Source organism: Nuphar pumila, chromosome 17 (genome assembly GCF_984573655.1).
Source record: "Nuphar pumila chromosome 17, dmNupPumi1.hap1.1, whole genome shotgun sequence".
Lineage (NCBI taxonomy): Eukaryota > Viridiplantae > Streptophyta > Magnoliopsida > Nymphaeales > Nymphaeaceae > Nuphar > Nuphar pumila.
This window is the reverse complement of record NC_143265.1, coordinates 81,354,850-81,380,917: the sequence shown is the minus strand read 5'-3', so window position 1 is coordinate 81,380,917 and position 26,068 is coordinate 81,354,850. Positions and strand designations below refer to the sequence as shown.

The following is a 26,068-nucleotide window of genomic DNA, read 5'->3' as shown; positions in this document are numbered from 1 at the left end:
ACCCCACAATTAAGCAATGGGAATGGACTTCTCCCCTGGCATGATGATGAATCCCTCCTCCCACCCTCTGAGCGGGAAGTCTCTCTTTCTCATGGCTAGAAAATTTTAGGGTTTCTCGAGATTCCTTTTGCGGGAAGCCGTTCGATCGTCGGTGAAAATGGCCGGCGATTTCTCCGGTTTCTCGACGCCGTTGGCGGCTGGGCCTCCGCCCTCTCCTTCCTGGGATCGGCTTTCATCGTGCTCTGCTACGTCCTCTTCAAGGAGCTCCGGAAGTTCTCCTTCAAGCTCGTGTTCTTCCTCTCCTTGTCCGTGAGTGCTCCCGACATTCTCGCAGATCCCGTCTCGAACGCTGGATCTTGCTTTGATTCTGTTTCTTTTTGAAATCGGATGAGAATTTGCTGTTGATCGCGTCGTTTCTTTTGTTTTTTACTTGCTTCTGTTTATCGATTTTCTAACACAGTGTTGCACTTTTTAACTCTCGTACTGAATTTTGATTTGCTTCGCGTCGCGGGAGAGCCATGTGTAGTTTGATCTTAGTTTTGGGCCTCGGGGAGTTAAGCGAGTCCGGAGATTAGCTAGAATTCATGTACATTGCGGGCCCTAGAATTGTTAAGTTAGGAGAAGGTTAGTTAGTGACTGATTGGTTTGTTGATGGTTTTCACCAACTCGGATTCAAGTAGGACATTGATAGCCGTTAGTGTGGTGAAACCAGTAGTTTTAAGTTCCACTCAGGCCACAGGGCTGGACTTTGTAGCCTTAGCTAACATGGCAACTTCAAGTCTTTACCTAGGTGGGGGGTCCTTTAACAAGAATCTTGCTCTAGTTCACATGTACATTTCACTTGTTGGAGCATGACTGACAGGTAGAGGCAGAGGCATGAGCCCTTCTACTTCTCACTTGTTTAATAAACGAGCCAATCCAATCGCACATATGATTTCCTACTGAACAGTGGTACTAACAACCTAGAAGAAAATTATCCCACATGTAGGGAAAACAGACTCACCTGCGTTATATGAGCTGCGAAAAGGCCGAAACCAAGAGCATTTCCCTGTGAAAGAACCACGGAGAAAAAACCAAGGGAAAGGCCAAAAGAAGAAACTGATAAAGACACACCAAACTCATCAGTTTAAGTTAATTTACACAGTTTTGTTGACACCCTTTCTATTTCCTGAATGGGACACTTGGTGAATACCAATGTTGCCAGAATGGAACGGAATCGCCCCCAAATCAATTCGCTTCAGGGTCAATGCAGGCCCTGCTAAAAAGATCTGTTGATTCAACCCCAATTTGGTTCAAGCTGAATCAGCCCTTTTTTTCATTTATTTTTTTTGTAATATTTTCAGTTTTTTTATGATTTTTTTTTTATTTTTTTTAAATCGACCGATTCTTTGTGGATCGATTCGAGCCTGAATTTGGTATTTGGAACAGGCTAAACCAAATTCTCTTAGCAATGAACGCCCATCTTTGTATTTGTTACCATGAGTGTCTTTCAAAACATTCTCAGCCTGGAGCTGTAGTTCACCAGTTTGTAATGCCAGGCAGGCAACATTTATCACTTTCCCAACCAGGTCCATCAGAATGAGTGAAAACTAGTGGAATCATCTTAGACTTACTGGGTTTTGAAAGCAAATGTTTTCATAAATAACCCACCAAAATCTTTGTCTGGTTCCAGGTGCGGCCTATGTCTCTTTAGGAACCCCCAAATATTGAAATTTCCCCAACATCCACCAAGTCAAAAGATTTGTTTCGATAGCCTGATTTTAAACAAAAGGCCCAGGGCCTCAATACCTTCAAAAATATCTGGAAGATGTGTGGCTACTCTCAAGCACTTTCTATCTTCTGCATTATGAGCAAGTCGCTGTTTTAGGAATAGAGTAAAAAAATTAAAAGCCCGAATCGCTATTATTAGCTTACATTTTTCCCTCAATGTTTCTTGAACAGACATAAACTTGATTCTCACTTATACAATGTAAGAAATACAATTTAGAAAGAAAAATATCGCATTAAAAGTCTCTGATCCCATTGTATACAGTGCCAGCATCCTTTCAGCAAAACCAACACCTGAAGAATTTTATGAGTGGCAGGGCAATCATAAATAGCACTACCCCATATTTCCACCCTCAAGGAATGTTGAAAACTTGAAACCATTACAATTGAATCCAACCCACCGGGCATTATTGTCATGATCCATTTAGCACACCTACCTAAGTGTTGGCAATTAGGAGACAAACCTACCAAGCACATTAAATCTTAATGGCACTTTAGCAAAATCAAGGAAGGATGACAAAATGGTCACAGAAAATAACAATAAACATGAGAAAAAGGTGCTTTATTGCTAGCATAACCAGGAAGGGAGACAGAAAATATTAGAGAAACAGGACCAACTACATGATACCTTGGGGCACTTTGGAAAAGAACATGTACAGCAACTGCAGTCTGGGATACAGCAAGAGCAGTCTGGGAAGCTACAACTGCACTTGGGAATACAGCAAGAGCAGTCAGGTGAACAACAACCGCAGTTGGGGATACAGCAAGAGCAGTCTGGTAAGCTACAACTGCACTTGGGAATGCAGCAAGAGCAGTCAGGTGAACAACAACCGCAGTTGGGGATACAGCAAGAGCAGTCTGGTAAGCTACAACTGCACTTGGGAATACAGCAAGAGCAATCTGGTAAGCTACAATTGCACTTGGGGATACAGCAAGAGCAATCTGGTAAGCTACAACTGCACTTGGGGATGCAGCAACAGCAATCCGGTAAGCTACAATTGCACTCGGGGATGCAACAAGAGCAATCCGGTAAGCTACAACCACAATTGGGGATGCAGCAAGAGCAATCCGGTAAGCTACAACCACACTTGGGGATGCAGCAAGAGCAATCCGGTAAGCTACAATTGCACTTGGGGATGCAGCAAGAGCAATCCGGTAAGCTACAACCACACTTGGGGATGCAGCAAGAGCAATCTTGTGAGCAACAACTGCACTTGGGGATGCAGCAAGAGCAATCTGGTAATCTACAACCGCACTTAGGGGTACAGCAAGAGCAATCTGGTAATCTACAACCGCACTTGGGGGTACAGCAAGAGCAATCTGGTAATCTACAACGACAGTTTGGGGTACAGCAAGAACAATCTGGTAAGCTACAACTGCACTTGGGGGTACAGCAAGAGCAATCTGGTAAGCTACAACCGCACTTGGGGATACAGCAAGAGCAATCTGGTAAGCTACAACTGCAACAGCAGTCTGGCCGACTACAATTGTGATCAGGGATACAGCAAGAGCAATCAGGCAAAGGGCAAGCACAATCAGGGCAAGGAGTTGGCAGAACACACAGATTGCAGGTGCAGCAAAATGTTGCACAACACCACTTCCAGCACTTGGTTACACGGCAAAAGCGGCAAGGTTTTGGTGCATGAAGTGAACAGTCGCTGCAGCAACAGAAGCATGAAAATTTGAAGCAGAAAACCATGCTGCAAAACAATAAATTATAATTAAAAAAATGCATTATGTCTGTTTAATTGACCAGGAAAGCAATATGAATTAAAGCAAAAAGTTATTATGCAGAAAGAAAATGTAATAATCAACAAAAGGCACGTAAGCAAATAAGCTTCCATACCTTTGGATTAGATAACTATATGCATAAATTAAGCATCAAAGGAAATAACCTATTTACCATTGGATCCTGAATGACACATTTAATACAGTTCTACAACAGGATATCAGCAAAGGAAGTACATTGTGTTTCAAGTGTTTTGAACTTGTAGTCTCTTATGGAAAAACATTTGAAACAAGAAACCTAAATGGACAGAAGCATTAATATAGAACAGTACAAAATTAGTGGTGACTGGGATACTCGGAATAAAGTCTAAAAGTTTCATGACTGTCGGGAGAAGAAAATAGTCAATGTCTTAGATTTCCAATCATTACATTGGTTGATGCATCCTGTGTAGCACTGTACCTAACAACTTGAAGTATACATCTATTGCAGTCATCAATCACTTTCACTACTTGAATAATCTAAATGGAAGTTCAGACATTCTTATAGCATTGTTTTCACAAGGAACATTTATCTCATAAGGCATTCAACTACGTTACTGTTTTTCAGGGCATGCTTCTGCTGATTCCGTTTAACAGATTGAAATGGTTAACATGAGCATTGTAATTTTTGAGCACTTTAAAGGAAAACAGTCACATGACAGCTCTTGGTTTGCATTCAAAAGAAAATGGTCACAGCAGTGCATTTCCATACTGCATTTTGTAGCAAAATGATCACATAAATTCCTTTTGGCATTTTAAAACAAGTCAAATACAAACCATGCACTACCAACTTTACAGGTGTATCAAGCACATTCCAATTTTTTTTTGAAGCTATTCATAATTTCCCAATAGGAAAACAATTCCTTACTATGTAATCTCAGTAAAAAGGGGGGACAATTTTCTTTTGCCACATATAAAGTATTTGCTGACTCTTACACAAGTACTTTATCTTTTTCATATTGCCCTGCATACCCATGGCAATGCACACATGGCAGCATCAAAGTTGTCTGTAGCCGCTATGCTCTCATCACAAATGTATCAATGCTCTTGCTCATGGTAGCAGTCCAATAGCAATCTGATTGAGGTGAATTACCACATGATGCCCATGGGTACTAAGGGATTGATACTCTTTTGGTTTCTCTTATTTCTGTTCACCAGCTTAGTCCCAAACTTGCACCTTGATTGGGCGATTGATAGCCTCAGTTCTCAAATCCAAGGGAGATGCGAATTGGAGAAAAAATGATCTCTGGAGTGCAACCCCCCATCCCTAGAGAACCAAATTAAATGACAAATTTGTATCTCAAATCCACAAAAATTGAGGATTTGAGATCCCCCGTTCCAAAGATTCGGATCTTTGTGTGGTGCCCGCACCACATCAGCCCCTCCTCACACCACCTCAGATCCTCAGATCTGGGATCTGAGGCCTTCAAAATCATCCTAAATAATGCATAATTGGAACCAGATTCATGAAGTGGTTTTCATCTGGTTCAGTATGCAGAACTGCAGCTAACATAATAAGTAGGGAAGCGTTTGGAGGTCAATTACACACACTTACCCATGAAAGTAGAATAAGCTGGGATGTAGAATTATGCTCCATTAGCAATATCCTAGCTTATCCCATTTATCTGGATAAGAGTAACCCATACATACCAATGAATGTATCAGGCAATGCATGAAGTCCATCACTGACTAACACTACGGCAAACTTCTATGGCAAAATGGGGGGAAAAAAAGAAGGAAAGACAGAGACAAACACCTATCAAATTCCTCTGTTATACACAACTGAACGATGAAACTCAGAAACACGACATAAGTGAAAATCAAACTGTTCAAGCATCAGACATATGAAAAAAGGGTAGCAAAATTCCAAAAGTATAGCCAATGAAGGTGGTAGATTGTACCGTAAAGCCCTCCAAAATCTCGAAACCTTCTGATTTCTGCTCAACAATTCCAAAAACCATCAGAAACCCAAACGGAAACAAACTCATACACATGAAAAACATGAATAAAAATTCATACATTGGTACCAATGGATCCGCATTTTCCCGCACAAAATCATCAACCCTGCAAATGACCAACATGTTAGCTCAAACCCAAAACCCAACTCCGCATCACTAAAAACCATAAGCTAAAGATCAGAGTACATAAACCGAAACAAGCATATACTCTTTGCAGCATCGAGAAGCTGGAGGAAGTCCGTCCATCGACAACAGATCGTCCTACACAAACCGAATGCTTTTCACACAACATGAAACTAAAAGGAAAAAAAGAAAAAAAACAAAGCTTCGAACTCGAGAAAGAATAACATCCGAAACCAACTACAGAAAACAAGAATGAAAGAATGGGATGACCTCCAGAAAACTGATCTCTCGGCTCAGCATCTGAACCTGCTTCTGCAACCGGTACTTTCCGTACAGGTCAGGGTGGGAGGGTGGCGACCTGGGCCGCGGCTGCGGCAGGGAAATGGAGGCGGAGGAGGGCGGCGATAAGACGGCGACTTCTTCCGAACCGACCACCATTTTCGCCGCCGAGAACAAGAAACACTATGACAGAAACCACAGAATAACAGGAGCACAAGCAAGAACAGCAAGGGTGGCGAAGACGATGATGATGGCAAAAGAGAAGGCTGTTGAACTTTGAAAGGCAGTGTGGGATGATTGCTGCAAGAACAAAGGCTGCCACGTCTGCAGCGGTTGCAGGCCTGACCGTTTGGACAGGACGCCTGTGCGGTCATTCAAAACGTTCATGAGAAAAGAAAACCTTGGAAACCAAAACCCTGGGATTGCCCTAAACGGTTTCTGTGCTCTGGCGACTCCCAGCGATTCTTTGTGTTTTAGCATCGTTGAAACCCAAACAATAGCCGAACTTCTTTTTCTTTCCTTTTTAAAAAGTCCCAGCTCCGTACGGTGGGAAAATCGGGGTCTGAGGAGGGGAGCAGTGGAAGAGGCTGATCTGATGATTCTCGTTCTGTTTCTCTTTCTGTGCCAAACACGCACACGCGCTCCAGTGCGTGCATGGCCATGTGGGGGTTTCTGCGTTCACGTGAGGCTTAAATGAAACTGTTCCCCTTTGACAGCGGATCACGTCAGGGCTGTGTCCCTACCGCAGCACCGTCAGGATGGTTGGATGCCGTTCGTTTTGAAATTAACGGCATCGGAGATGCTATGACTAGAATACGGATGGATCCCACTTGCATTTTCTGTCCATGGGGGCTCTGCTCATCATCTGGTAAAGGTTTGAATCGATTTTTTTTTTTTTTACATTTTGATTTTTATACTAATTATAATATTTGTAGGCTATATGATTGTTCAAACATTAAATACATATTTTAGAATTCGATTCAACTTATTGTTTTCTTTTGTTGCATTTTCATGACTTTTAAATTTTTTTATTTTAAAAAAATCTAACAATTTAAAGATGCCAATTCAAAGGAACTCTGAAATTCTCCTAACGATTCGATTTTGAAACTAATTTTTGACAACATTGATAGCGAGTTTGAAAATTGCAGGGATGCATCCTGCGACTAAGGACGGATACAGAAACTTTTATTAGGGGGTACAGTGTCAAGATAGAAGAGCCAAAGCATGAATAAGACATTTCATTTTTCTTGGGGGGAGCCTTAGAATTTCTTTTACATTTGGGAGCAGCCAGGTAATTAATTAAGGGCTCCAATTATGAGAGTTTCTAAATTCTTGCCCTCCCCCCAGTCCTAGTCCTAATGTAGGTCTGTCTCTGCTTTCAACCCCAGGCCGAAACTATAGGTGTATTCTCTACTTGACAAGAAGAATCTCAGGGTTTTACATTAATGAGTTCGCTGGTTTTAATTTCTTGATTATCAATGTAAATTTGTGAATATTTCTTTCTAATAAACTGGTAGGAGTCTGCCTAACCCCAGCTTTCTATGCCGAAAAAATCACTTTTGCTTTTGCATCAAAATGTTGTAAAATGGACGGTTCATAAATTAAGAGTGGTGCATTCATTAGATCAAGAAGAAACAGGACATCTAATTAAGGGGATCACCCCATGACTTGATCAGCTCTCTCCACTCTTCATCCAGGGTCTAACAGAAAAAGAAAAAATGAAGTGTGCATAAGTTTTCGTGCCTGAACGAAAATGACCCGACACCTATCGTACCAATCCTGTTTCCCACTTCTGCTTGTCAGTGGTTCTCCTCATGCTATTATTTTCGAATCCTAAGCGGCGGTGGGGCTACTCAACCCAACCGTTAGTAGGGGTACCAAGCTGGTGAGATTGAATTCGGACCATAATCCGAATAGTGGGAAGGAAACCCGAATTGGGATCAGTATCGCAAATAGATTTGATTTAATTAATATAATTGAATATGGATTGCTTTTAGATAACACGGCTAGATCTGGAAAAAAAAAGTTGAGAACAAGGGGAGTGCAAACAGGTCATATTTGGTTTGGATATGAATTAGATCCGAGTGCCAATGAACTCACATCTGAATCCATAAAGTGGGAAACTTGAACTTCAAGTTTCACCTAAATTATAAGTCAATATCCTCTCTCTCTTTGAAGGGCCCGTCCAACCAAAGAAAGGTTCAAAATCTACAACCAACCAACGATAGACAGCTCTCCTTAATTATCCAATGCTTGAGCCTCTCCTCAAAGATCAGACCTCATATATTTATTCTCTATAATTTATTTAATAAGAAATATGCTTTACACGAAGACTTCATGACAAATAGGTATGTTTATCAATGGCTCGTAATGCATTTAAAAAACTTTACTATATTGTGGGCTGTTGGTTTATAATCCAAAACACGTCACTCACTAAATGAATGATAAAAATCCAGTATGTAAAATATGATCTATGAAAAACTGGATCATATATATAGATACATTCTGATGTCACGTCAAATTTCATATCCATGAATAATGCATTTGATTCAGTTTTGAGGTCCAACAAAATCAGATTCATTTGAATTCTCTCTCTCTCTCTTTCTCGCTTGTACTTTGAATGAGTAAGTGGGTCTCAAAAAGTCCTGATATCGATCCCTTTTGAGTCACTCCGCTTCCACATTGACATAATTAAAAAGTGATGGACGCCGTATGGTTTGTTTATAAGTTGGATCTATTTAAGTTAACCCGATCCACTTTAATATCTAGTCTTTCAATACAATATACGTGCCGTAATGCAATTGAATATGATTGGAATTTTAGTGTGGATTTGACTAGCATTTCTATGAGCTATATGATTATATCCATATTCATTTTTAACTGGTATTACTTCACAAGTATAAAATAACAAAAAGTGTTGTTAATGTAATAAAATCCCAATATTGTGATTTTTTAATATATTACTATCAAATCAAGATATTTTCAAAACGTTTTTTATCTTTGTCACTACGACTCTACGTTGGCATGCTCATGTGCACTCCTATAAAATTTCCATTTTGCTACAATGGCATGTCACAAACTACCCGTAACCTCAAGGGTTTAACCAACCAGAGCCCAAAGATGATCAACATTACCACTGATGAAGATCAACAAAATGTTGAACCCATGAACAGAACAACATAGAAAACAAAACTAAAATATAAAAAAACAAAAGATAAAGAAAAAAGAAACTACTCTAGCTAGCAACAAACAACAAAGCCAAACTCAACCAGGATCTGTTGGATTAGAAGAAACCACCGATGAGTGAACGTTGTTCAAACGAAAGGAGAGGTCTCTAAGATGCATATGTAGAATTACATATAAATCAACCAGGATTTTATGGACAAGCTTATTAAGGATGATCCAAATTTGACGAAAAGTAGCATCATTGTGTGCCATCCAAACAAACCACCAAGTAGTAAGCAACCATGTCTTCCATATCAGTCTCCACCGCTTGCATCGTCTAATTTCAATAGGGCCTAGGAGCAGATCAAGCACAAAAGACTCCTCTTTGACAATTACGTTCGGAGACACAAAGATTGGAGAAGACCAGAATAAATGAAAAGTAGTTTATTCAGCAGCTTGACAAAGCACACACCAACTTGGAAACTGAAAGCTCAACTTCTTTAAATAACTGTAAGTCTGAACCCTATCATGCAAAATTAACCAAGCCAAGACCCGAGATCTTGGAAAAGGGCCCTTACCCCATAACACACACTCGGGGAACCAATCTGCCCCTGGGGGGAGCAACGATCTATAAACTTTGTAGGTGTAGAACGCACCATTTGGTGCAATCGCCCATTGCAACCACTGATCATAATTTTCAGCATCCCCAATTTGATCTCTAAAGAATGATAAGACTCTCAGCCACATGCTTTGCAAGTACAAGATCGCCAACCCCCAGGTTTCTTGACGAAAAAAAGATAAATCAGGAGCACCATATTTAGCATAAAGCAAACAACCATATAGAGAACCTGGTTGATGGGCCATCCAACATTGCTTGGCCACAAGAACAATACTCCTTTGTCTTGGAGCAAAAACACCTAAGCCAACCATACGCCTAGGTAACACCATCGTTCGCCAACCAACCAAATGACGCTTACTCTTAAGTTGACACCGAGACCAAAGAAAATTCGCCATTAAACGACAAATCTGCTTCTTCATACTCACATGCATCACGAACATTGACATGAAAAATTCAGAGATAGAAGAAATGACATATCTGATTAAAGTCAGACGACTAGCGATGGAGAGATAAAATGCCTACCACAAAAAAAACTTGTTTTTCACTTTTTGAATAGTTGGAGCCCAAGCAACAGAATGTTTTACCAACCAGAGGCCAACCAATGTGCGGTGAGGTTGTGAAGGTTTAAAGGTCTGTTTGTGTTTCACTGACCCTTTCCTTTTCGCAGAAATGGAATCCGGCCACCTTTCACAGGAACCCTTTTCGCTGAAAGTAGGGGGTCCTGTGTATTTTGGGCTCCTTTTCCTTGAAGAAAAGGAGTCCACAATTTGTTTGTTCATGGTGGAGGCCTGCGGAAATACCCGCCCACCGATGCGTTTCGGCCAAAAGGCCCCACTTTCCATGACAAACAAAGGAGCCCTTATAAGGTAAATAAGGTGGATGAGAAAAAAGAGGGTCCTGTGGATTATGGAAAGTGAAGCCCCCAGTGAGAATCCATTGTTTATGCCACCCAACAATACCGCAACAACCAACCGGGGGCTCTGCTTGTCTGGCAGGAGCAGTCAGTGCACGTCACTTGTGTTGGGAGGTTGCGAGTTCGAATCCCAAATGGTAGGGTTGTATAACTGGTAGGGGTCTGCCGAATCCCAGCTTTCTCTGTCAAAACAAAAAAGAAAAGAAAAAAACAATACTGCAACAAGAGGGATTTGGTTCATAAGATGCCCTCTAAGAGCTAGCCCTATCAGAAATAGACCTATGACATAACAGGGGTTTTTGAAAGCCTTCTCTAAGCAAAGCACTGGCTAAGTTGAGCACTGATCTATTCTTTCTCTAATGACCAATGCGCTTTGCTCACGGCTTGACTTGTATTCCGACGTGAAAGAAAGTCGGGTGCCCTACTTCCATCTAGCTATGGCTCTTGGAGAAGGAGACTCCATCTGGTGAGCAATCTGAATAAGCTTCAAAACTACAGGGCACGTTAGTGATGACGAATGTTTGCTTCTACTTCTCTTTTTCTGAGCGAGCAAGTGGGCAGGAAGCCTACATAGGTTCATTAGAGCCAAAAAGATCATAGAAAAGAAGAAAGAAAGAGGAGCCATCTTAAGAACAAAAAAAAAAAAATGCCATAATGCGAGGCGAGGGAAAAACTTTTCAGGTCTTGTGGTGCCCTCACTCTCAATAGGGCGAGGCTTATCATTGCTTTAAACTTCCTTTCAAGGAAATAGGCTTCTTACGTAATGGAGAGTTTTTTCCAAAAGGTTAGCAAATATGTTATGATAATTTGGTAATAAAAACATAAAAGTTTTTCATACAAAAATCGTAACAAGGAAAAAAAAAATCATTGATATTTTAAAATTATGAATATTTGATCATGTGAAACCATGATATTTTCTAGTTTCTCAATGAGCATGTTCTAGCAGTTTCACCCAATCTTATCAGAATAGAAGCGCATCGGCTCCAAATCAATTCCCCTCAAAGGTAAATGAAAGTTGTGGATCCCTAATAAAACATCAGCCGATTCAATCCCTAGCGAATCCTAGTTGAATCAGATTTGTTTTTTTTTTTTTTTTGTGATTTTATTGAACTTTTGAAAAAAAAATTTGACCGATTCAGTTAAATTTGATTAGAAGAGCCTGAATCCACCGATTCTCTATTTTTTTTTTTTTGAAAATCGAATTAGTTCATAAACCGATTCTGACAACATTGGCTGCACCTACTGTAAAACTTTAATTTTGTAACCCAATTTGAGTTGATATGATAATGGTGTGGTGAAAACGTACTGGAATCTATCCCTACTTCCCAGGTCTATGTACGGCCAATAGTGTACTACGTTAAAATTACTGGAGTTTTCTAGTGGGTAATTTAATAGTGACAAACTGAACAAGATGCCTAGGGAACTGCAAGTATCGTGAAACAAAACTCAGATTATTTGGAAAGCTGTCCTCCTTCAGTTTTCCAGAACAAGAATATTTCATAAAAATAAATCCAAGTGTACTAAAGTATAAGCACCTTCCAAGAACCATCATCACCAGTAAGTCATCAACTCTCTCTCATTTTTCTTTTTTGAGGCCATTTTTTATGCAGCAGTTTAGCATGCAGCTCCACTACTGCTGGACATCTATCTCAACATTTCTCCAGATGGACGATGGACCCATCTCGAGAAATGCTAAGATGAATGGTTGTCAAGCAGCTGTTGCATGTCCAGTAGGGGTGTCAACGGGCCTGGTTTACCCAGACCCAACCCAAACCAAAGTGTCCAGGTATGGTGATAAATAAGAAGATCCGATTAATACATGGATGTGGGTATAGTTTGTGAAATTTTATACTAGACTCAGACCCAACCCAAGCTTCGACCACAAATTTTCAATGTAAAAATAATAAAGGTTAGGGTACTATTAAGTATGATCTGGGTTTGGTTCATGTAGTTCTTATCGGGTTTGGGTATAGTTTTTATTATAGTGGACTCGATTAGACTTGGGTCTGGACCTGATACCAAACCCAAAATTCTGGTCCAAGTCTGGTTTCACCTAAGTCCGAACCAAACCTGACCCGTTGATATCTCTAATGCCTACCATCCAGCATCACTGCATTTTTTCCGATGATAGGAACCCTCACTGAAGTGAAGGAAACCCTGGGTGAGGCTGTACGACCACCTTGTCTTATTTGCCTTATGCGGCCCACATCTAAAAGCTAGAAACGCACCCGTGCACTGGTAGAGTTTGATTCGATGCCTTCATCTCAGCACTCTTAGAACCACCCTGCTTGATATGATGTGATTTTTTTTTTTTAGACAAGAAGCACCCAAACATTGGGCTCTAGTTGGCTCCCTCAAATGGGAAAAGGGACCAGCATGGTATAAGGAGGCCATCACTCGTAAGGCAGAAGAATCAAGCGAGCCTGGTCTCGGGACTTTGCATGCCGGACCAATCAGTTAATTTATGGATCGTGGGTCCTGTTCGCTGGATCTTATGGAGCGGCCAAACATGGTTCTCAAAGCTAGAGAGGAGCAGATTCAAGAGATGGTTCCTAGCCCATCAAACCGCTCTACGAGTCAACATGCACGGTAAGTTTGGTTGCTTGTGGGTACTGTAAAAATGAGATTCACTTTTTAAATCTCACGAGACCACTCACACAAATGAGATTCACTTTCTAAAACTATTCTTACTTACAAAAGGCAAATGAGATTCACTTTCTAAATCTCTCGAGACCACTCGCACAAATGCGATTCACTTTCTAAAACTATTCTCACTTACAAAGGCAAATGAGATTCACTTTCTCATGAAGGTATTTTTGGGGGCGTTTGCATATCATAGAAAATCTGGGTTTTCTGTAGAAACGCTTTTGACAATGTTTAGTGTGATTCACAAAAGAGAAGGCAGATGTTATTTTCGGTTGGAAATAAAACTCAGGTCTATGGCATGGATAGAATTAAAAATGAGTTTAAACATTTTCAGTTTAATGGGAACTTCGATTACTACAAAACATGCAGAGTTCTTTGTTTGTGGGATGATAGCCTAACTGTCTTTTTTTGTTTTTTGAAAGAATGAGATCAAAGCCTAACTGTGTCAGTCTCAAAAAAATGGGGTGACGTGCATTCTTACTGGAATCCATGCTCATAACTACTATGTTCAAAGATGGGCTCTTTGGGACCATCTTTTGCTTCATCAAGTGGCTGTTCCTTGGGCTCTTATCGGCGATTGGAATAGTGAGGGACAAAGAGGATCTTCTTTAGATCATATTGCCTCCTAGGAATTCAGCTCCTTTATAAATAACTGACACCTTTCTCAAATTGATAATGATCGATCGGAGGATCAATCTATTTAAAGCTAGCAAACTGGATCGTAACTCGTAATGACTCCAATTTCCTAACTCAAGTTCGGATTTTATTTCGAATGCTATTTCAGATCATGTTGGTTTATGTTTTTCATGTCTTCAAGGTGTTAGGCGTGTTTGCTCTCCCTTTTAACTTTTTTAATATGTGGGCCTGCCACCTTGAATGTATCTATATCACAGAGCAGTGTTGGTCTCTATGTTCAAAGTGACGAAGAAGCCAGATGAATCTAAAACAATGGAATTCTCAAATTTTTGGGAAACATATTGATTTAGAAAACGCGTCTGGAGAAAGACTACATGATTCTCAGGAAAGGCTTGCCAATATGTTGGGTTTGCAGAAAGATATACGGCATTTGTCAAAAGATGCACCAGTGCTTGATTATGGAAGAATCTTTTGGCGTTAAAATTCTCGCGTGCAATGGCTTGCTGAGGGTGATAAAAATTCAGTGTTCTTTTATGCTAAATTTAAATAGAATGTTAATAATAATGCAATCAAAGGCATTGAGACTGCTGATGGGTCGCACATTCAGTCTCAAAAGGAGATGAAACAGGAAGCACTTGATGGATCGAAAGAGAAAACAGATGTGCGTGAGAATGACTTATACGGCCTGCTACAGGAGGGGTTAATTTGCGCTCACTCATTTTTTCTTATTGGTGAGTAAGCCCGCTCTTGCTTAAATAAGAGAGATACCCTCCTCGGTAACCGATAACCCAGTGTGAAACCGTTACATGTTCAGAACTTATCAACATGAAACATGTTTTATTTTGTATAAGCCTCTATTCTGGGCAGTTTCACCAGTTGGCCCACCTCTCTCTTCAACCAGTGAGACTCTCCGTGAAACATGGCCACAGGGGTCATGTATGACCAACATCTCCTACTTGGTCATGTGTAACTAATCATGATGCATGATTTTACACTACAAGAAATGTTAATTAGCGACGGAAATTTATGACGGATTTTTTTCGTCGTAAATTTGCGATAGATTAGCTAGAAAAAACTTTCATCATGAATTCGTCGCTAAGTAGCGACAGATTAGTGATGAAAAACTTTTATCGTTAATTCGTCGCTATTGAGCGATAGATTAATGATGACAAATTTTTCATCGCTAATTCTTAATACAAGAAAAGTAATTTAAAGAGAGGAATTTTTCGTCGCTAAGTAGCGACAAAAATTTTTTCTCGCTAAATCTGTCGCTAATTTTCGATTTAAATTGATCCATCAAGAGCACAATTTTTTCCCTCTCTCCCTGCTCGAAATTTAAATCGATCAAGCGATTTAAACTGACTTCATAAGCTAAAGGGATGATATCCGAGGATTGTGACGAGGTAGAACAACCGGTTGTTGGAGGACGACGACGTCAGAGAGCGCGTCGGTTCACGGAGGATGGCGATGAGGCAGAGCGACTAGTTGCTGGAGGATGGCGACACCAGAGAGCACGCCGGTTCATGGAGGACGGCGACGAGGCTAAGCAGCCGATTGCTGGAGGATGGCGACGCCGGAGAGCGCGCCAGTTCACGGAAGACGGCGACGAGGCAGAGCCACCAATTGCTGGAGGACGGTGACGTCGGAGAGCGCATCGGTTCACGGAGGAGGGTGATGAGGCAGAGTGGCCGATTGCTGGAGGACGGTGATGCTGGAGAGCGCGGCGGTTCACGGAGGACGACGATGCGGCAGAGCGTCCGGTTGCTGGAGGACGGGTATGCCAAAAAGCACGCCGGTTCTGTGCAGAAGACTCGCAGTGGCAGGTCGGTCCGTTCGGGTCTAAGACCCTTTGCTACGCCTATCCGGTGTGGTACAAGTCTGGCATTGTTGCCGGAATACCGTCCGACAGGGAGCAGTTTTTTTTTTATTATTATTTTTTTAAATTTAGCGATGGATAATGTTCGTCGCTAATCTATTCCAAATTAGCGACAAAAGTAACGACACATAAGGTTTGTCGCTAATTAGCAAGCAAAAAATTACGATGGACGATATCCATCGCTAATCCATCGCCAATCCATCACTAAACAGTTTGGCGACGGATTAGCGATGGATATCGTCCATCGCTAATCCAAGATTTTTTTGTAGTGTTACCTCTCACTATTGAAGTATTTTACTTGCATCAACATTCCTCGAATGGGTTGTATTCTTTAGTTTCATATTCAGATATATATTTTTGTTAGACATATCTCAATCTCATATGGGATACATATTTTGAGAATATTTTATCTGATATGCCTTATGTTAAAGGATTAACAATCATATCATATATAGGCAAGTAAGTAACTTTGATTTCATTCATTTCAATCATATTTGGTACTTTACCATTTTATGTTTACTTTTAGAATTATCTGCTCCACTATTCATAAAAAAGATGGTATACTGATTATCACAATAAATCTAGACTGGCCCATTGGTTATATTATAATTTAAATCATTAATGAAGCGGCTTATCCAAACAACAAATGTGGTAGCTGCATTGCATGCAATATATTCAGCTTCCTCAGTATGCTAAGCTATGCAATCATGTTTCTTACAAGATCAGGAAATTGCTCCTCCTTCGAAGAGAAAAATATATCCAGAAGTGAATTTACTATCACCTCTACTGCCTGCAAAGTCAATATCAGAATACCAAATCAATTCTAAAGAATCAGCTTGAAAGCATAATTTAAAGTTTATAGTTCCTTTTAAATATCAAAATATTATTTTTACTCCTTGTCAGTGTGTTTAACCAGGATTACTTTGGTTGTGACTAACAATACCAACAACAAAGCTGATATCAGGCCTTGTGCATAACATAACATACATCATGAACAACTTGTGCATAAGAGACATTTAGCCTTTTTTGTCCATCACGAGGACTATCATTCTTACTCAATTTGACACTTTTTACCATAGGTGTTCTAACAGGCTTACAACCACTCATTTTATTTTTTTTAGTATATGTTTTAGATACATTTCTTGACTCAAGCTTAAAAGTTTGGAGTTTCTATCTCGAGTTATTTTAATTTCAAGAACATAGGATACTTCTCCCATGTCTTTCATTTTGAACTAAAAATTTAACCATGAATTGGTTTTGAAAATCATGTCATTGTCGTTTTCAGTCCACATATAGTGAGAGAATAACAAATTTACTTTCATTTTTGTAGACATAAACACAGTGGTCAAATTTATTTGTCACAAACCCTAATGGCATAATTGCCTTATGAAACTTTAAGTACCACTGACGTGGTGATTACTTGAGTCCGTATAGATATTTTTCAACCTATATACTTTATTTTCTTTGCCTTTAATTATATAACCTTCAGGTTGTTCCATGAAAATAGTTTTCTTAAGCTCACAATTAAGAAAAACGGTTTTAACATTCATTTGATATAAATCTAAGTTGTAGTGAGCTACAATAACGAGAATTATCCTTATCAAGAAAAATTTCGCAACATGTGAATATGTGTCAACATAATCTAATCTTTTTTTTTGAGAAAAATCTTTAGCAACTAATCTTGTTTTAAATTTATCAATAATACCATCGGATTTGAACTTCTTCTTTAAAATCTATTTATATCCAATGACTTTCTTTTTTTCAAGTAAATCAGTCAATTCTCAGACTTGATTTTTTTCAATGGACTCAATTTTCTCGTCCATGGCTTTTATCCAGTCTGTTGACTCATATGAGTTTATTACCTCACTGTATAACAAGTTATCTTCCATGTTTAAACCATAACATAATTCTTTTGATAGGTAGGCATAATAGCCATCTAAGTAAGACGAACAAACTCTAGACCTTTTGTGCTCAACCTGAGACTGTTGAGAATAAAAAGATGGAGAGATTTCAAAAGGTTCTCTGTTACTTATAGGTTCTTGTGAGTCTGCAGAATCATAATACAAATCAAGAGGATTGTTTTCATTTATTTTAGAAATAATTTCTTTCATGTTTTGATCTTTCAAGAAGATAATATCTCTATACTTTCAATTAAACCCTTATCTAGGTGGTAAAATATATAGTCTTTAGATCTTTTGGGATATCCAATAAATATACACCATATAGATCTGGTATCGAGTTTATCTTTTGATCACTTTATAACCTTTATGTGAGATATTGAACCCCATCTATGAATGTGACTTAGATTATGTTTTCCTTGTCTCAATGATTCATAAGGTGTAGAGACAAAAACTTTACAAGAATCCTTATTTAAAACATATATTGTTGTATGTATTGCTTCTTCCCAAAATACTTTAAGTAATAAAGCATTAGATAACATACATCTAACCATATAAAGGAGAGTTCTATTAAATCTTTCAGTCACACCATGTTGTTGAGGTGTGCCAGGAGTTGTATTTTGCAGTCTGATCCCATTAACTTTGCAATATTTAAAAAAAATATTTAAGGTATATTCTCCTCATCGATCATACCGTAAAACTTTAATCTTTCTATGATGTTGGTTTTTAACTTCTTGACGATATTCTTTAAATTTGTCTAATGCTTCGTACTTATGAGTTATAAGATATACATAATTGTATCTAGAAAAATCATTAATAAATGATATAAAATATTGCATTCTTTTATGAGTTTGAGTCTTAAAAGGACCACAAATGTTAGTGTGTATGATTTTCAATAATTCTGATGCTCTAATAACATTTTGTGGGAAGGGTTTCCTTGTCATTTTTTCATAAATACAATGTTCACATCTATGAAATAAAGATTCATTAAAATAAGATATTAATTTTAATTCAACAAGTTTCTTTATGTTTTTTAAGTTAATGTGTCCAAGTTTCTTTATGTTTCTTTATGCAGAATGTTTTTTTTTTTTCATGATGACGAGAAACCCTCGCCGAGAACTGGGACACTTAATGGACCAGCCGCCCAGCAAGACAAACCCTGAGTGTGGGACACGACCATCCTGCCTTACTTGGTAGTGGGGCACCAAGTTGCACCAAAGTGGTCCTGGGTTCGAACCACGCAAATCGGTCAGCCGCCATTATTTTTCTCTGATTATTGGTCGTGATAATGTTTTTGTAGGAACAGATAACTTGGTGCTTTCCTTTTTCTTGAACATGAGAAAGTAAGCAAAAATGTCCACTTTTTGGATGTATATATGTTTACGGCTTTATTTTTTTGAGCCACAAAATCCCCCGCGTGGATGAAATTCAATTGACAGCTACTCAGTTTCCTCACCTTCTTCACGATGGTTTGCTCGTTATTTTGAAAATATCTTAGTTTATTGCAACGCTTTATCACAAAATTTCAGAAGCCGATATGATCTCGAAGATGTGTTATATTAACATGATAAAAATATTTTTCATGACATTTTTATATATTCCCTTTAGCATTTAGAATTGCGTTAAAATCTCCAAAAATGTGGACATGACTTTGGAATCATAGGAAACTTGAAATATAACAAAGTGGGTTAATATTTGGTGCCTTCGAAAGCACCAAATTATATGATACTATTGATCTGAAAATTATAAGTTTTAGTGTTTTTTTTTGTAAATTAAATCTTTTGAATGCGATCGACAATGTTTGTTTTAGTGGAAAACGAGTCTTGAATCGTATGATTGTGACACAAGTTTTTTTAAGGAGTTCAAAAATGAACTGCCTACATTGCACTAAAATTTCATGACTCAAAAAATCATATTTTTGAATCAAAATAATACTATCCAAGGTATGATCTTTAGCCAACAACCCTTCCTCAACACATCAGATTGAGTTTGAGTTGATAAAGCTTGAACCTATGATTTTCAGTTCAATAGCTGCATATAATTTAGTATCTTTAAATGCACCAAATATTAACCCTATCAAAGTAGCCTTTTGGTATTAAATATTGGCATGTTCAAGATACATATCACGAAAAGATAAGGTTGTCGAAGCATCCAAAAATATGTGAAAAGGCTTATTATGATTTCTTTTGTTCGGACCCAGGTGAAATCAGATTTGGATCAGATTTTTGGGTATAGTATTAGATCCAGATCCGGGTCTAATCGAGTCCACTATAAGAGAAACCATACCCGGACCCGATAAGAACTACATGAACCAAACCCGGTAAAACCTAGGTGAAATCAGATTTGGATCAGAAACTCGGGCTGGGTCCAGGTCTGGTATAAAATTTCACAAATTATACTTGGGTCTGGACCCAAGTCTTAATCGGGTTTTCTTATTTATCACCATACCCAGACCCTATAGGGTTTGGTTCGTGTCAGGTCCGGGTAAACCAGGCCGGTTGACACCCCTAGTGAGTGGCTACCTGTTGCACAAAATTATCTGTTTTTACAAAATGTCATGAAAATATAGGTACTATTAAGATATCAAGAAAATATCTACGGTCCAAGAAATGACAAATTTTGGAAAGTAGCGTTTTGTTTTCTTTTTCCCATTTTAGAAGTCCTCTGTATTTGTTTTAAATTCTTCCTTGTTACTAACTTTTCATATACATTTTTTCTCAAATATGTTTTGGGGTGAGCAACGGACCGGGCGGCTAGGCTGGGTTTGGGCCAGGTTTTTAGGCCCGGGCCATGACCCGGACTGGCCCACGGGCTACCGGGCCGGCCCGATGTGCCTGAGTTATAAAAATAAAGTAAAAAAGTAAAATTAATTTTTTATGGAAACAAGAAATCACATAGTATTACATGAGAACTTGTTAATTATTTTTAATTACCTAATTAATTGCATTAATTTTAAGAGAAAGATAATTAATTGCACCAAATCACATTAATTACACACACAGTTGGCTAGGATTGTTTTGTGTAGGAATCGTCTTATTTGGGCCTGCCCTAATTAACCTGGCCCGCTTCACATTGATCCGTTGTGCCAATGGGCCTCTCTTCAAATTCAAGCCCGTTAAGAACCGGGCCAAAACCTGGCCCTATAGTAAATGGGCCGGGCAGGCCCACCCCTAAATGTGTTATGATAAAAATCAAGAAAACATCTAAAAAATCAGCCAATGAGACTGCATTGCCAAAGGGGCGTGGCATGTTTTGTGTTGGCATTTTAAAATAGGGCTGACAATGGGTTGGGTTTGTATCCAGCTTGACCCAAACTCAAATTTTCAAGTATGAGCATAAAAAATGCTGGCCGAAATATTATTCTGATCAACCGATACGGGCTCGAGTAATATGCGGGCCGGTTTGAGATGTGATATTTGCTGGATATCTGACCGACTTGTTTTTTTTTTTTTGCTGGATATTTGACCCTAACTTTTAAAATTATACTGATCCATGTTTGAGATTTCATTTACTTGACGTGAGAAAGCTCAAACACGAACCTGAATCGGACAACTTGTTATGTCACTACAACAAAGCAGTAGATTAGCGACGACCACATTCCGTCGCAAATTCGTCGCTAATCCGTCGCTAACCATGTTAGCGACAACGCGGCGACAGTATGCTTACGTCGCGAATATTTCGACGCTAACTGGCGACGGAATAATTCCGTCGCTAATTGCGACGGAATAACGAGCGCTATATTCCGTCGCCAATCCGCCGGTACTAAACGGCGACCAGGCGTGGCGACGGATTTAATTCCGTCGCTAAGCCGTCGCTAGATTAATATGAATAGCGACGGAATCATCCGTCGCTAATCCGTCGCAAAAACGAAAAAAAATAAAAAAAAAATTTATTTAAAAATTAATTACCGAGAACTGTACAATTTATATTTCCTGTATAATTTATATTTCCTGTAAATAAAAAACAAACCACACAAAAAAATTCATATAACAAGTATCTATAATAATTAATCGTTCCACCTTAAAACTAAGAAGTTTAATTATTTACAATTCAACAATTACAATTAGGAAAAATAAAAAAAATAGAACTTCTTCAACACAGTCCTCTAATCATCGCCAAGATTTTGTGCGTCTTCTTGTTCATTGTCTTTATCTGTCCCTTCAGCTCCACTACCCTGATTATCGCTAGCAGCCTACACAAGAAAAGAACAGTCAGTATTGATAAACAAAATATAATGAAATAAATTACACACTATATGTGATTCTATCATGTGCTCATATATGATCTAAGGCAATAAAAAAATTCTATATGTGATTCTATCATGCTCATATGTGTGCTAAGACAGTCAAAAAATTGAATATGTGATTATAGCATGTTCATATGTGTTCTAAGGCATATAAAAAAACTCTATATGTGATTATACCATGCTCAGATATGCTTTAAGGCAGGCAAAAAACTATATATGTGATTCGATCATGCTCGTATGTGTGCTAAGGCAGTAAAAAAATTGAATATGTGAATATAGCATGCTCATATGTGCTCTAAGGCAGGCAAAGCCAAAAATTTTATATGTGATTCTATCATAAATGATATATAACATGTTCATATGTGTTCTAAGGCAGTTAAAAAACTCTATATGTTATTATAGCATGCTCATATGTGTGCTAAGGCAGTCAAAAAATAGAATATGTGATTATAATATGCTCATATGTGTTCTTAGGCAGTAAAAAAACTGAATATGTGATTATAGCATGCTTATGTGTTCTAATGCAATCAAAAAAACTTTATATGTGATTCTATCATGCTCATATGTGCTCTAAGACAGACAAAAAGTTAAATATATATATGTGATTCTATAATGCTCATATGTGTGCTAAGGCAGTCAAAAAATTGAATATGTGATTATAGCATGTTCATATGTGTTCTAAGGCATATAAAAAAACTCTATATGTGATTCTACCATGCTCATATGTGCTTTAAGGCAGGCAAACAACTATATATGTGATTCGATCATGCTCGTATGTGTGCTAAGGCAGTAAAAAAATTGAATATGTGAATATAGCATGCTCATATGTGCTCTAAGGCAGGCAAAGCAACTTTATATGTGATTCTATCATGCTCATATGTGTGCTAAGGCAGTAAAAAAATTGAATATGTGATTATAGCATGTTCATATGTGTTCTAAGGCATCTAGAAAAACTCTATATGTGATTCTACCATGCTCAGATGTGCTTTAAGACAGTCAAAAAAACTATATATGTGATTATACCTGAGAGGGACCTGGAATCGAAGATCCCCTATCCTGAACAGCGGCCTTGATCTCATTTCGGAGAAAGGGGGCGACGGTGTATTGGAAGTAGTTATTCAGTGATTCATTAATGATCTCGCGTACATCATCACCGGAAAGAATAGTCGGCTGCTTGGAGCTTATGTCGGCGCAAGAAGTCGGTGAGCCGTAACTGGAAGAACCAATAACTGGTGAAGTGTTCATATTACTCCCAAACCCGAACACGCGACCTTTTTTGGGTTCACCTGCTGCAGTCACCCATGCTGTAGGATCAAATGATGGATGCTGAGTAGCGTCTTCGCCATATCGCTCTACCATCTGTTGCTCATATGCCTCCTACAAAATAATGTTTAAAGTATTCATTAATAATTAATGATAACATTATGATGACTTGCATATATATTGCAATGATTATTAATAGAATTAATACATACCGTTGTCGTTCTCGCCTTCTCTGATACGAAGACTCCCGTGGTCTTCCGTTTATGTGTTTCTACAAACACATCCTTATATGGTACACTGCCTCCTTTTTCTGCTTCCTGCGAAGTTAAATGACAAAAGATTTAGTACACAAATTTGCAACAATACTTATAAAATTAATATTATATATTGATGAGTTACCATTTTCTTTAGGTGGCTCCCAAATGTCTTAGATCCACCTGTGTGTAGATGGGCTTCGGGCATCTTCGATCGATTTTGTGAAGCCTTCGCAGAGCGATTTTTAAATGCATCTCCCGCCCACATATCGCACATTTCATCCCAGTAATCTCTCCTGATAGTAATAGGACCATGGCCCTTCCACAGTAATGGATCATCTACTACGCCAGATGTTTTTTTTGCTGCAGTCTTCATAGTGTGCAGCATGTCTACAAATCGATTGGCAGCCACCTTCTGCCACACCTTCCTTGCATCATTTTCTTCCATCGTAGTTGCAAAGCGATTCGAAGCCTACAAATATTTTCAGAAAGTTAGTAGACATTGCTTAAATAAATTAAATATGAAACACATTAACTATGAGGAACAACTGTATACCATGAATGAGGACCACAATCTGTCTAACACCTCCTTTGGGTACTCTTTCCATTGAGCAACTGGTCCTGGTAGATGTTGAAGAAGTGAATTCCTAATCTCTCATACTACTTCTTGTGGCTCAAACCTCGGGTTGCACATGAATTGTTACACAGTAAATATCAATATAAAATATTTAAAAGATATGCAATAATTGAAAACAAAATACTTACGGTCGATTATCGATATACACTATTCGAATGAGTCTTCTTGTGCCAGCCTGAGAAGACCCTGTTTCCTGTGTTGGCTGTTGACTTGTGCGATCAACTGGTGTAGGTGGGTCGTGTACAGGCGCAACATCATCTGTAAAAAAATAAATACCAAGTTCTCAGAATGTGCATTTGAACTAATCAAGCATCTAATTAGTTATATGATATACCTATCACAGGAGCCCGTGAAGATGAAGGTTGAGCCTGGCTACTGCTGGATGAGCGACCACTATAACCTCCACGAACCATATTCTAACAAATAACATATGTCATACAATACATTCAAATAATTCACATCAAGTATTACAATGCATTCAAGTCATTCACATCAAGCATTGCAATGCATTCAAATAATTCAAATCATTGACATCAAGTATTGCACTAATTCAAATCATTCGTTAATTGCATAAATTATAATACATTCAGATAATTGAAATCATTCACATCAAGTATTACAATGCATTCGAATCATTCGTATCAAGTATTACAATACATTGAAATAAAATTTTTAATCATTCACACCAAGTATTGCAATACAACTCACATCAAGTATTACAATGCATTTAAATAGAGGTTTGTAGTATAAGATTTTGCTCACTAGCTTGAGAATTCTTCCTCGTCACTAGTTTGACTTTCTTCTTCTTCTTCTTCTTCTTCTTCATTGTTTGCCCATCCACTTGGTACATCATTTGGATCACATTTCTCTATGAATGTTTCATCAGCCAATGGAGATATGACATGCATATCATGCGCAACATCGTGACCATAAGCGAAGTCACAGACATCATCTGATTGATAGTAATCACTGTCTTCAGCTAACTCATCTTCCTGTAACTGATCATACTCGGGGTATAGTTTGGATTTCACCTTACAAACTGCCCGCCATTCATTTCTATCTGACTTTTTTATACTCGGATATGAAGTATAATAAACTTGTTGAGCTTGCGAGGCTAATATGAATGGTTCATATGTTCCAAACCTGGATTTATGATTCACCTCCACAATGCCTGAAGCTTTGTCGAGTCTTGTTGCAGTTGGATCAAACCAATGACACTTGAATAACGTAACCCTGTTATTCATGCCTAAGTAAGTCAACTCCATTATTTCCTCTATAACACCGTAGTAATCATGTTCAGTTTCACCGTAGCTGCTACCCTTGACACACACGCCACTATTTATCGTTGATTTGTTTATACCGTAGTCTTTTGTATGGAATCGATAACCATTTACGATATACCCGTTGTAGCATTGCACAACTTTGGTCGGACCATTTTCTAAATCACATATTCCTTGATCTTTAACATCACCATGGCGAACCTACGCACAGACATAAACAATTATTGTGATCACGATCAATTAAGTAACTTAGTGTTGTTTATAAGTACAAAATTTATGTTAGCTTCTTTACCAACTGTTTCAACCACTCCACAAACTTAGTTTCACGTTCTTTTTGTACTTCTGCATTAGTGAGATGTGAAACTTTGCTTTGCAACTCCAGATCAAATCGTCTGCAAACCATTGACATACATGTTTTATTTGATCAGGTCCGAGCACGTACTTCGCCTTTGGTTTCAGTACTTTGCCATTATACTCTTTGAGTTCCAATTCTGGTCTTTTACATATTAATTTTAAATCCATACGGGCCTTCGGATTATCCTTCGTTTTTTCTTTAATATTCATTACTGTATTGAACACATTATCAAACACATTTTTCTCTACATGCATCACATCCAAATTATGTCGTATCAATAGGGTCGACCAATACGGTAGTTCCCAAAAAATAGATTTTTTCGTCCAATTGTGTTCCTTCCCAAATCCACGGAAGGGTGTAGGACTGCGGGCATCTGTTAATACATC

The 26,068-nt window shown here is 38.6% G+C and overlaps 1 long non-coding RNA gene across 1 annotated transcript; it reads right to left on the bottom strand.

The window, feature by feature from the left end:
- Positions 1 to 21,647: 21,647 nt before the first annotated feature.
- On the bottom strand, positions 21,648 to 24,423 carry LOC149812465 (uncharacterized). The gene is made up of 3 exons (XR_016428603.1): positions 24,382 to 24,423; positions 24,176 to 24,305; positions 21,648 to 21,839 (listed from the first exon to the last, which is right to left on the bottom strand). It is a non-coding gene; the product is annotated as an uncharacterized LOC149812465 (long non-coding RNA).
- Positions 24,424 to 26,068: the final 1,645 nt, after the last annotated feature.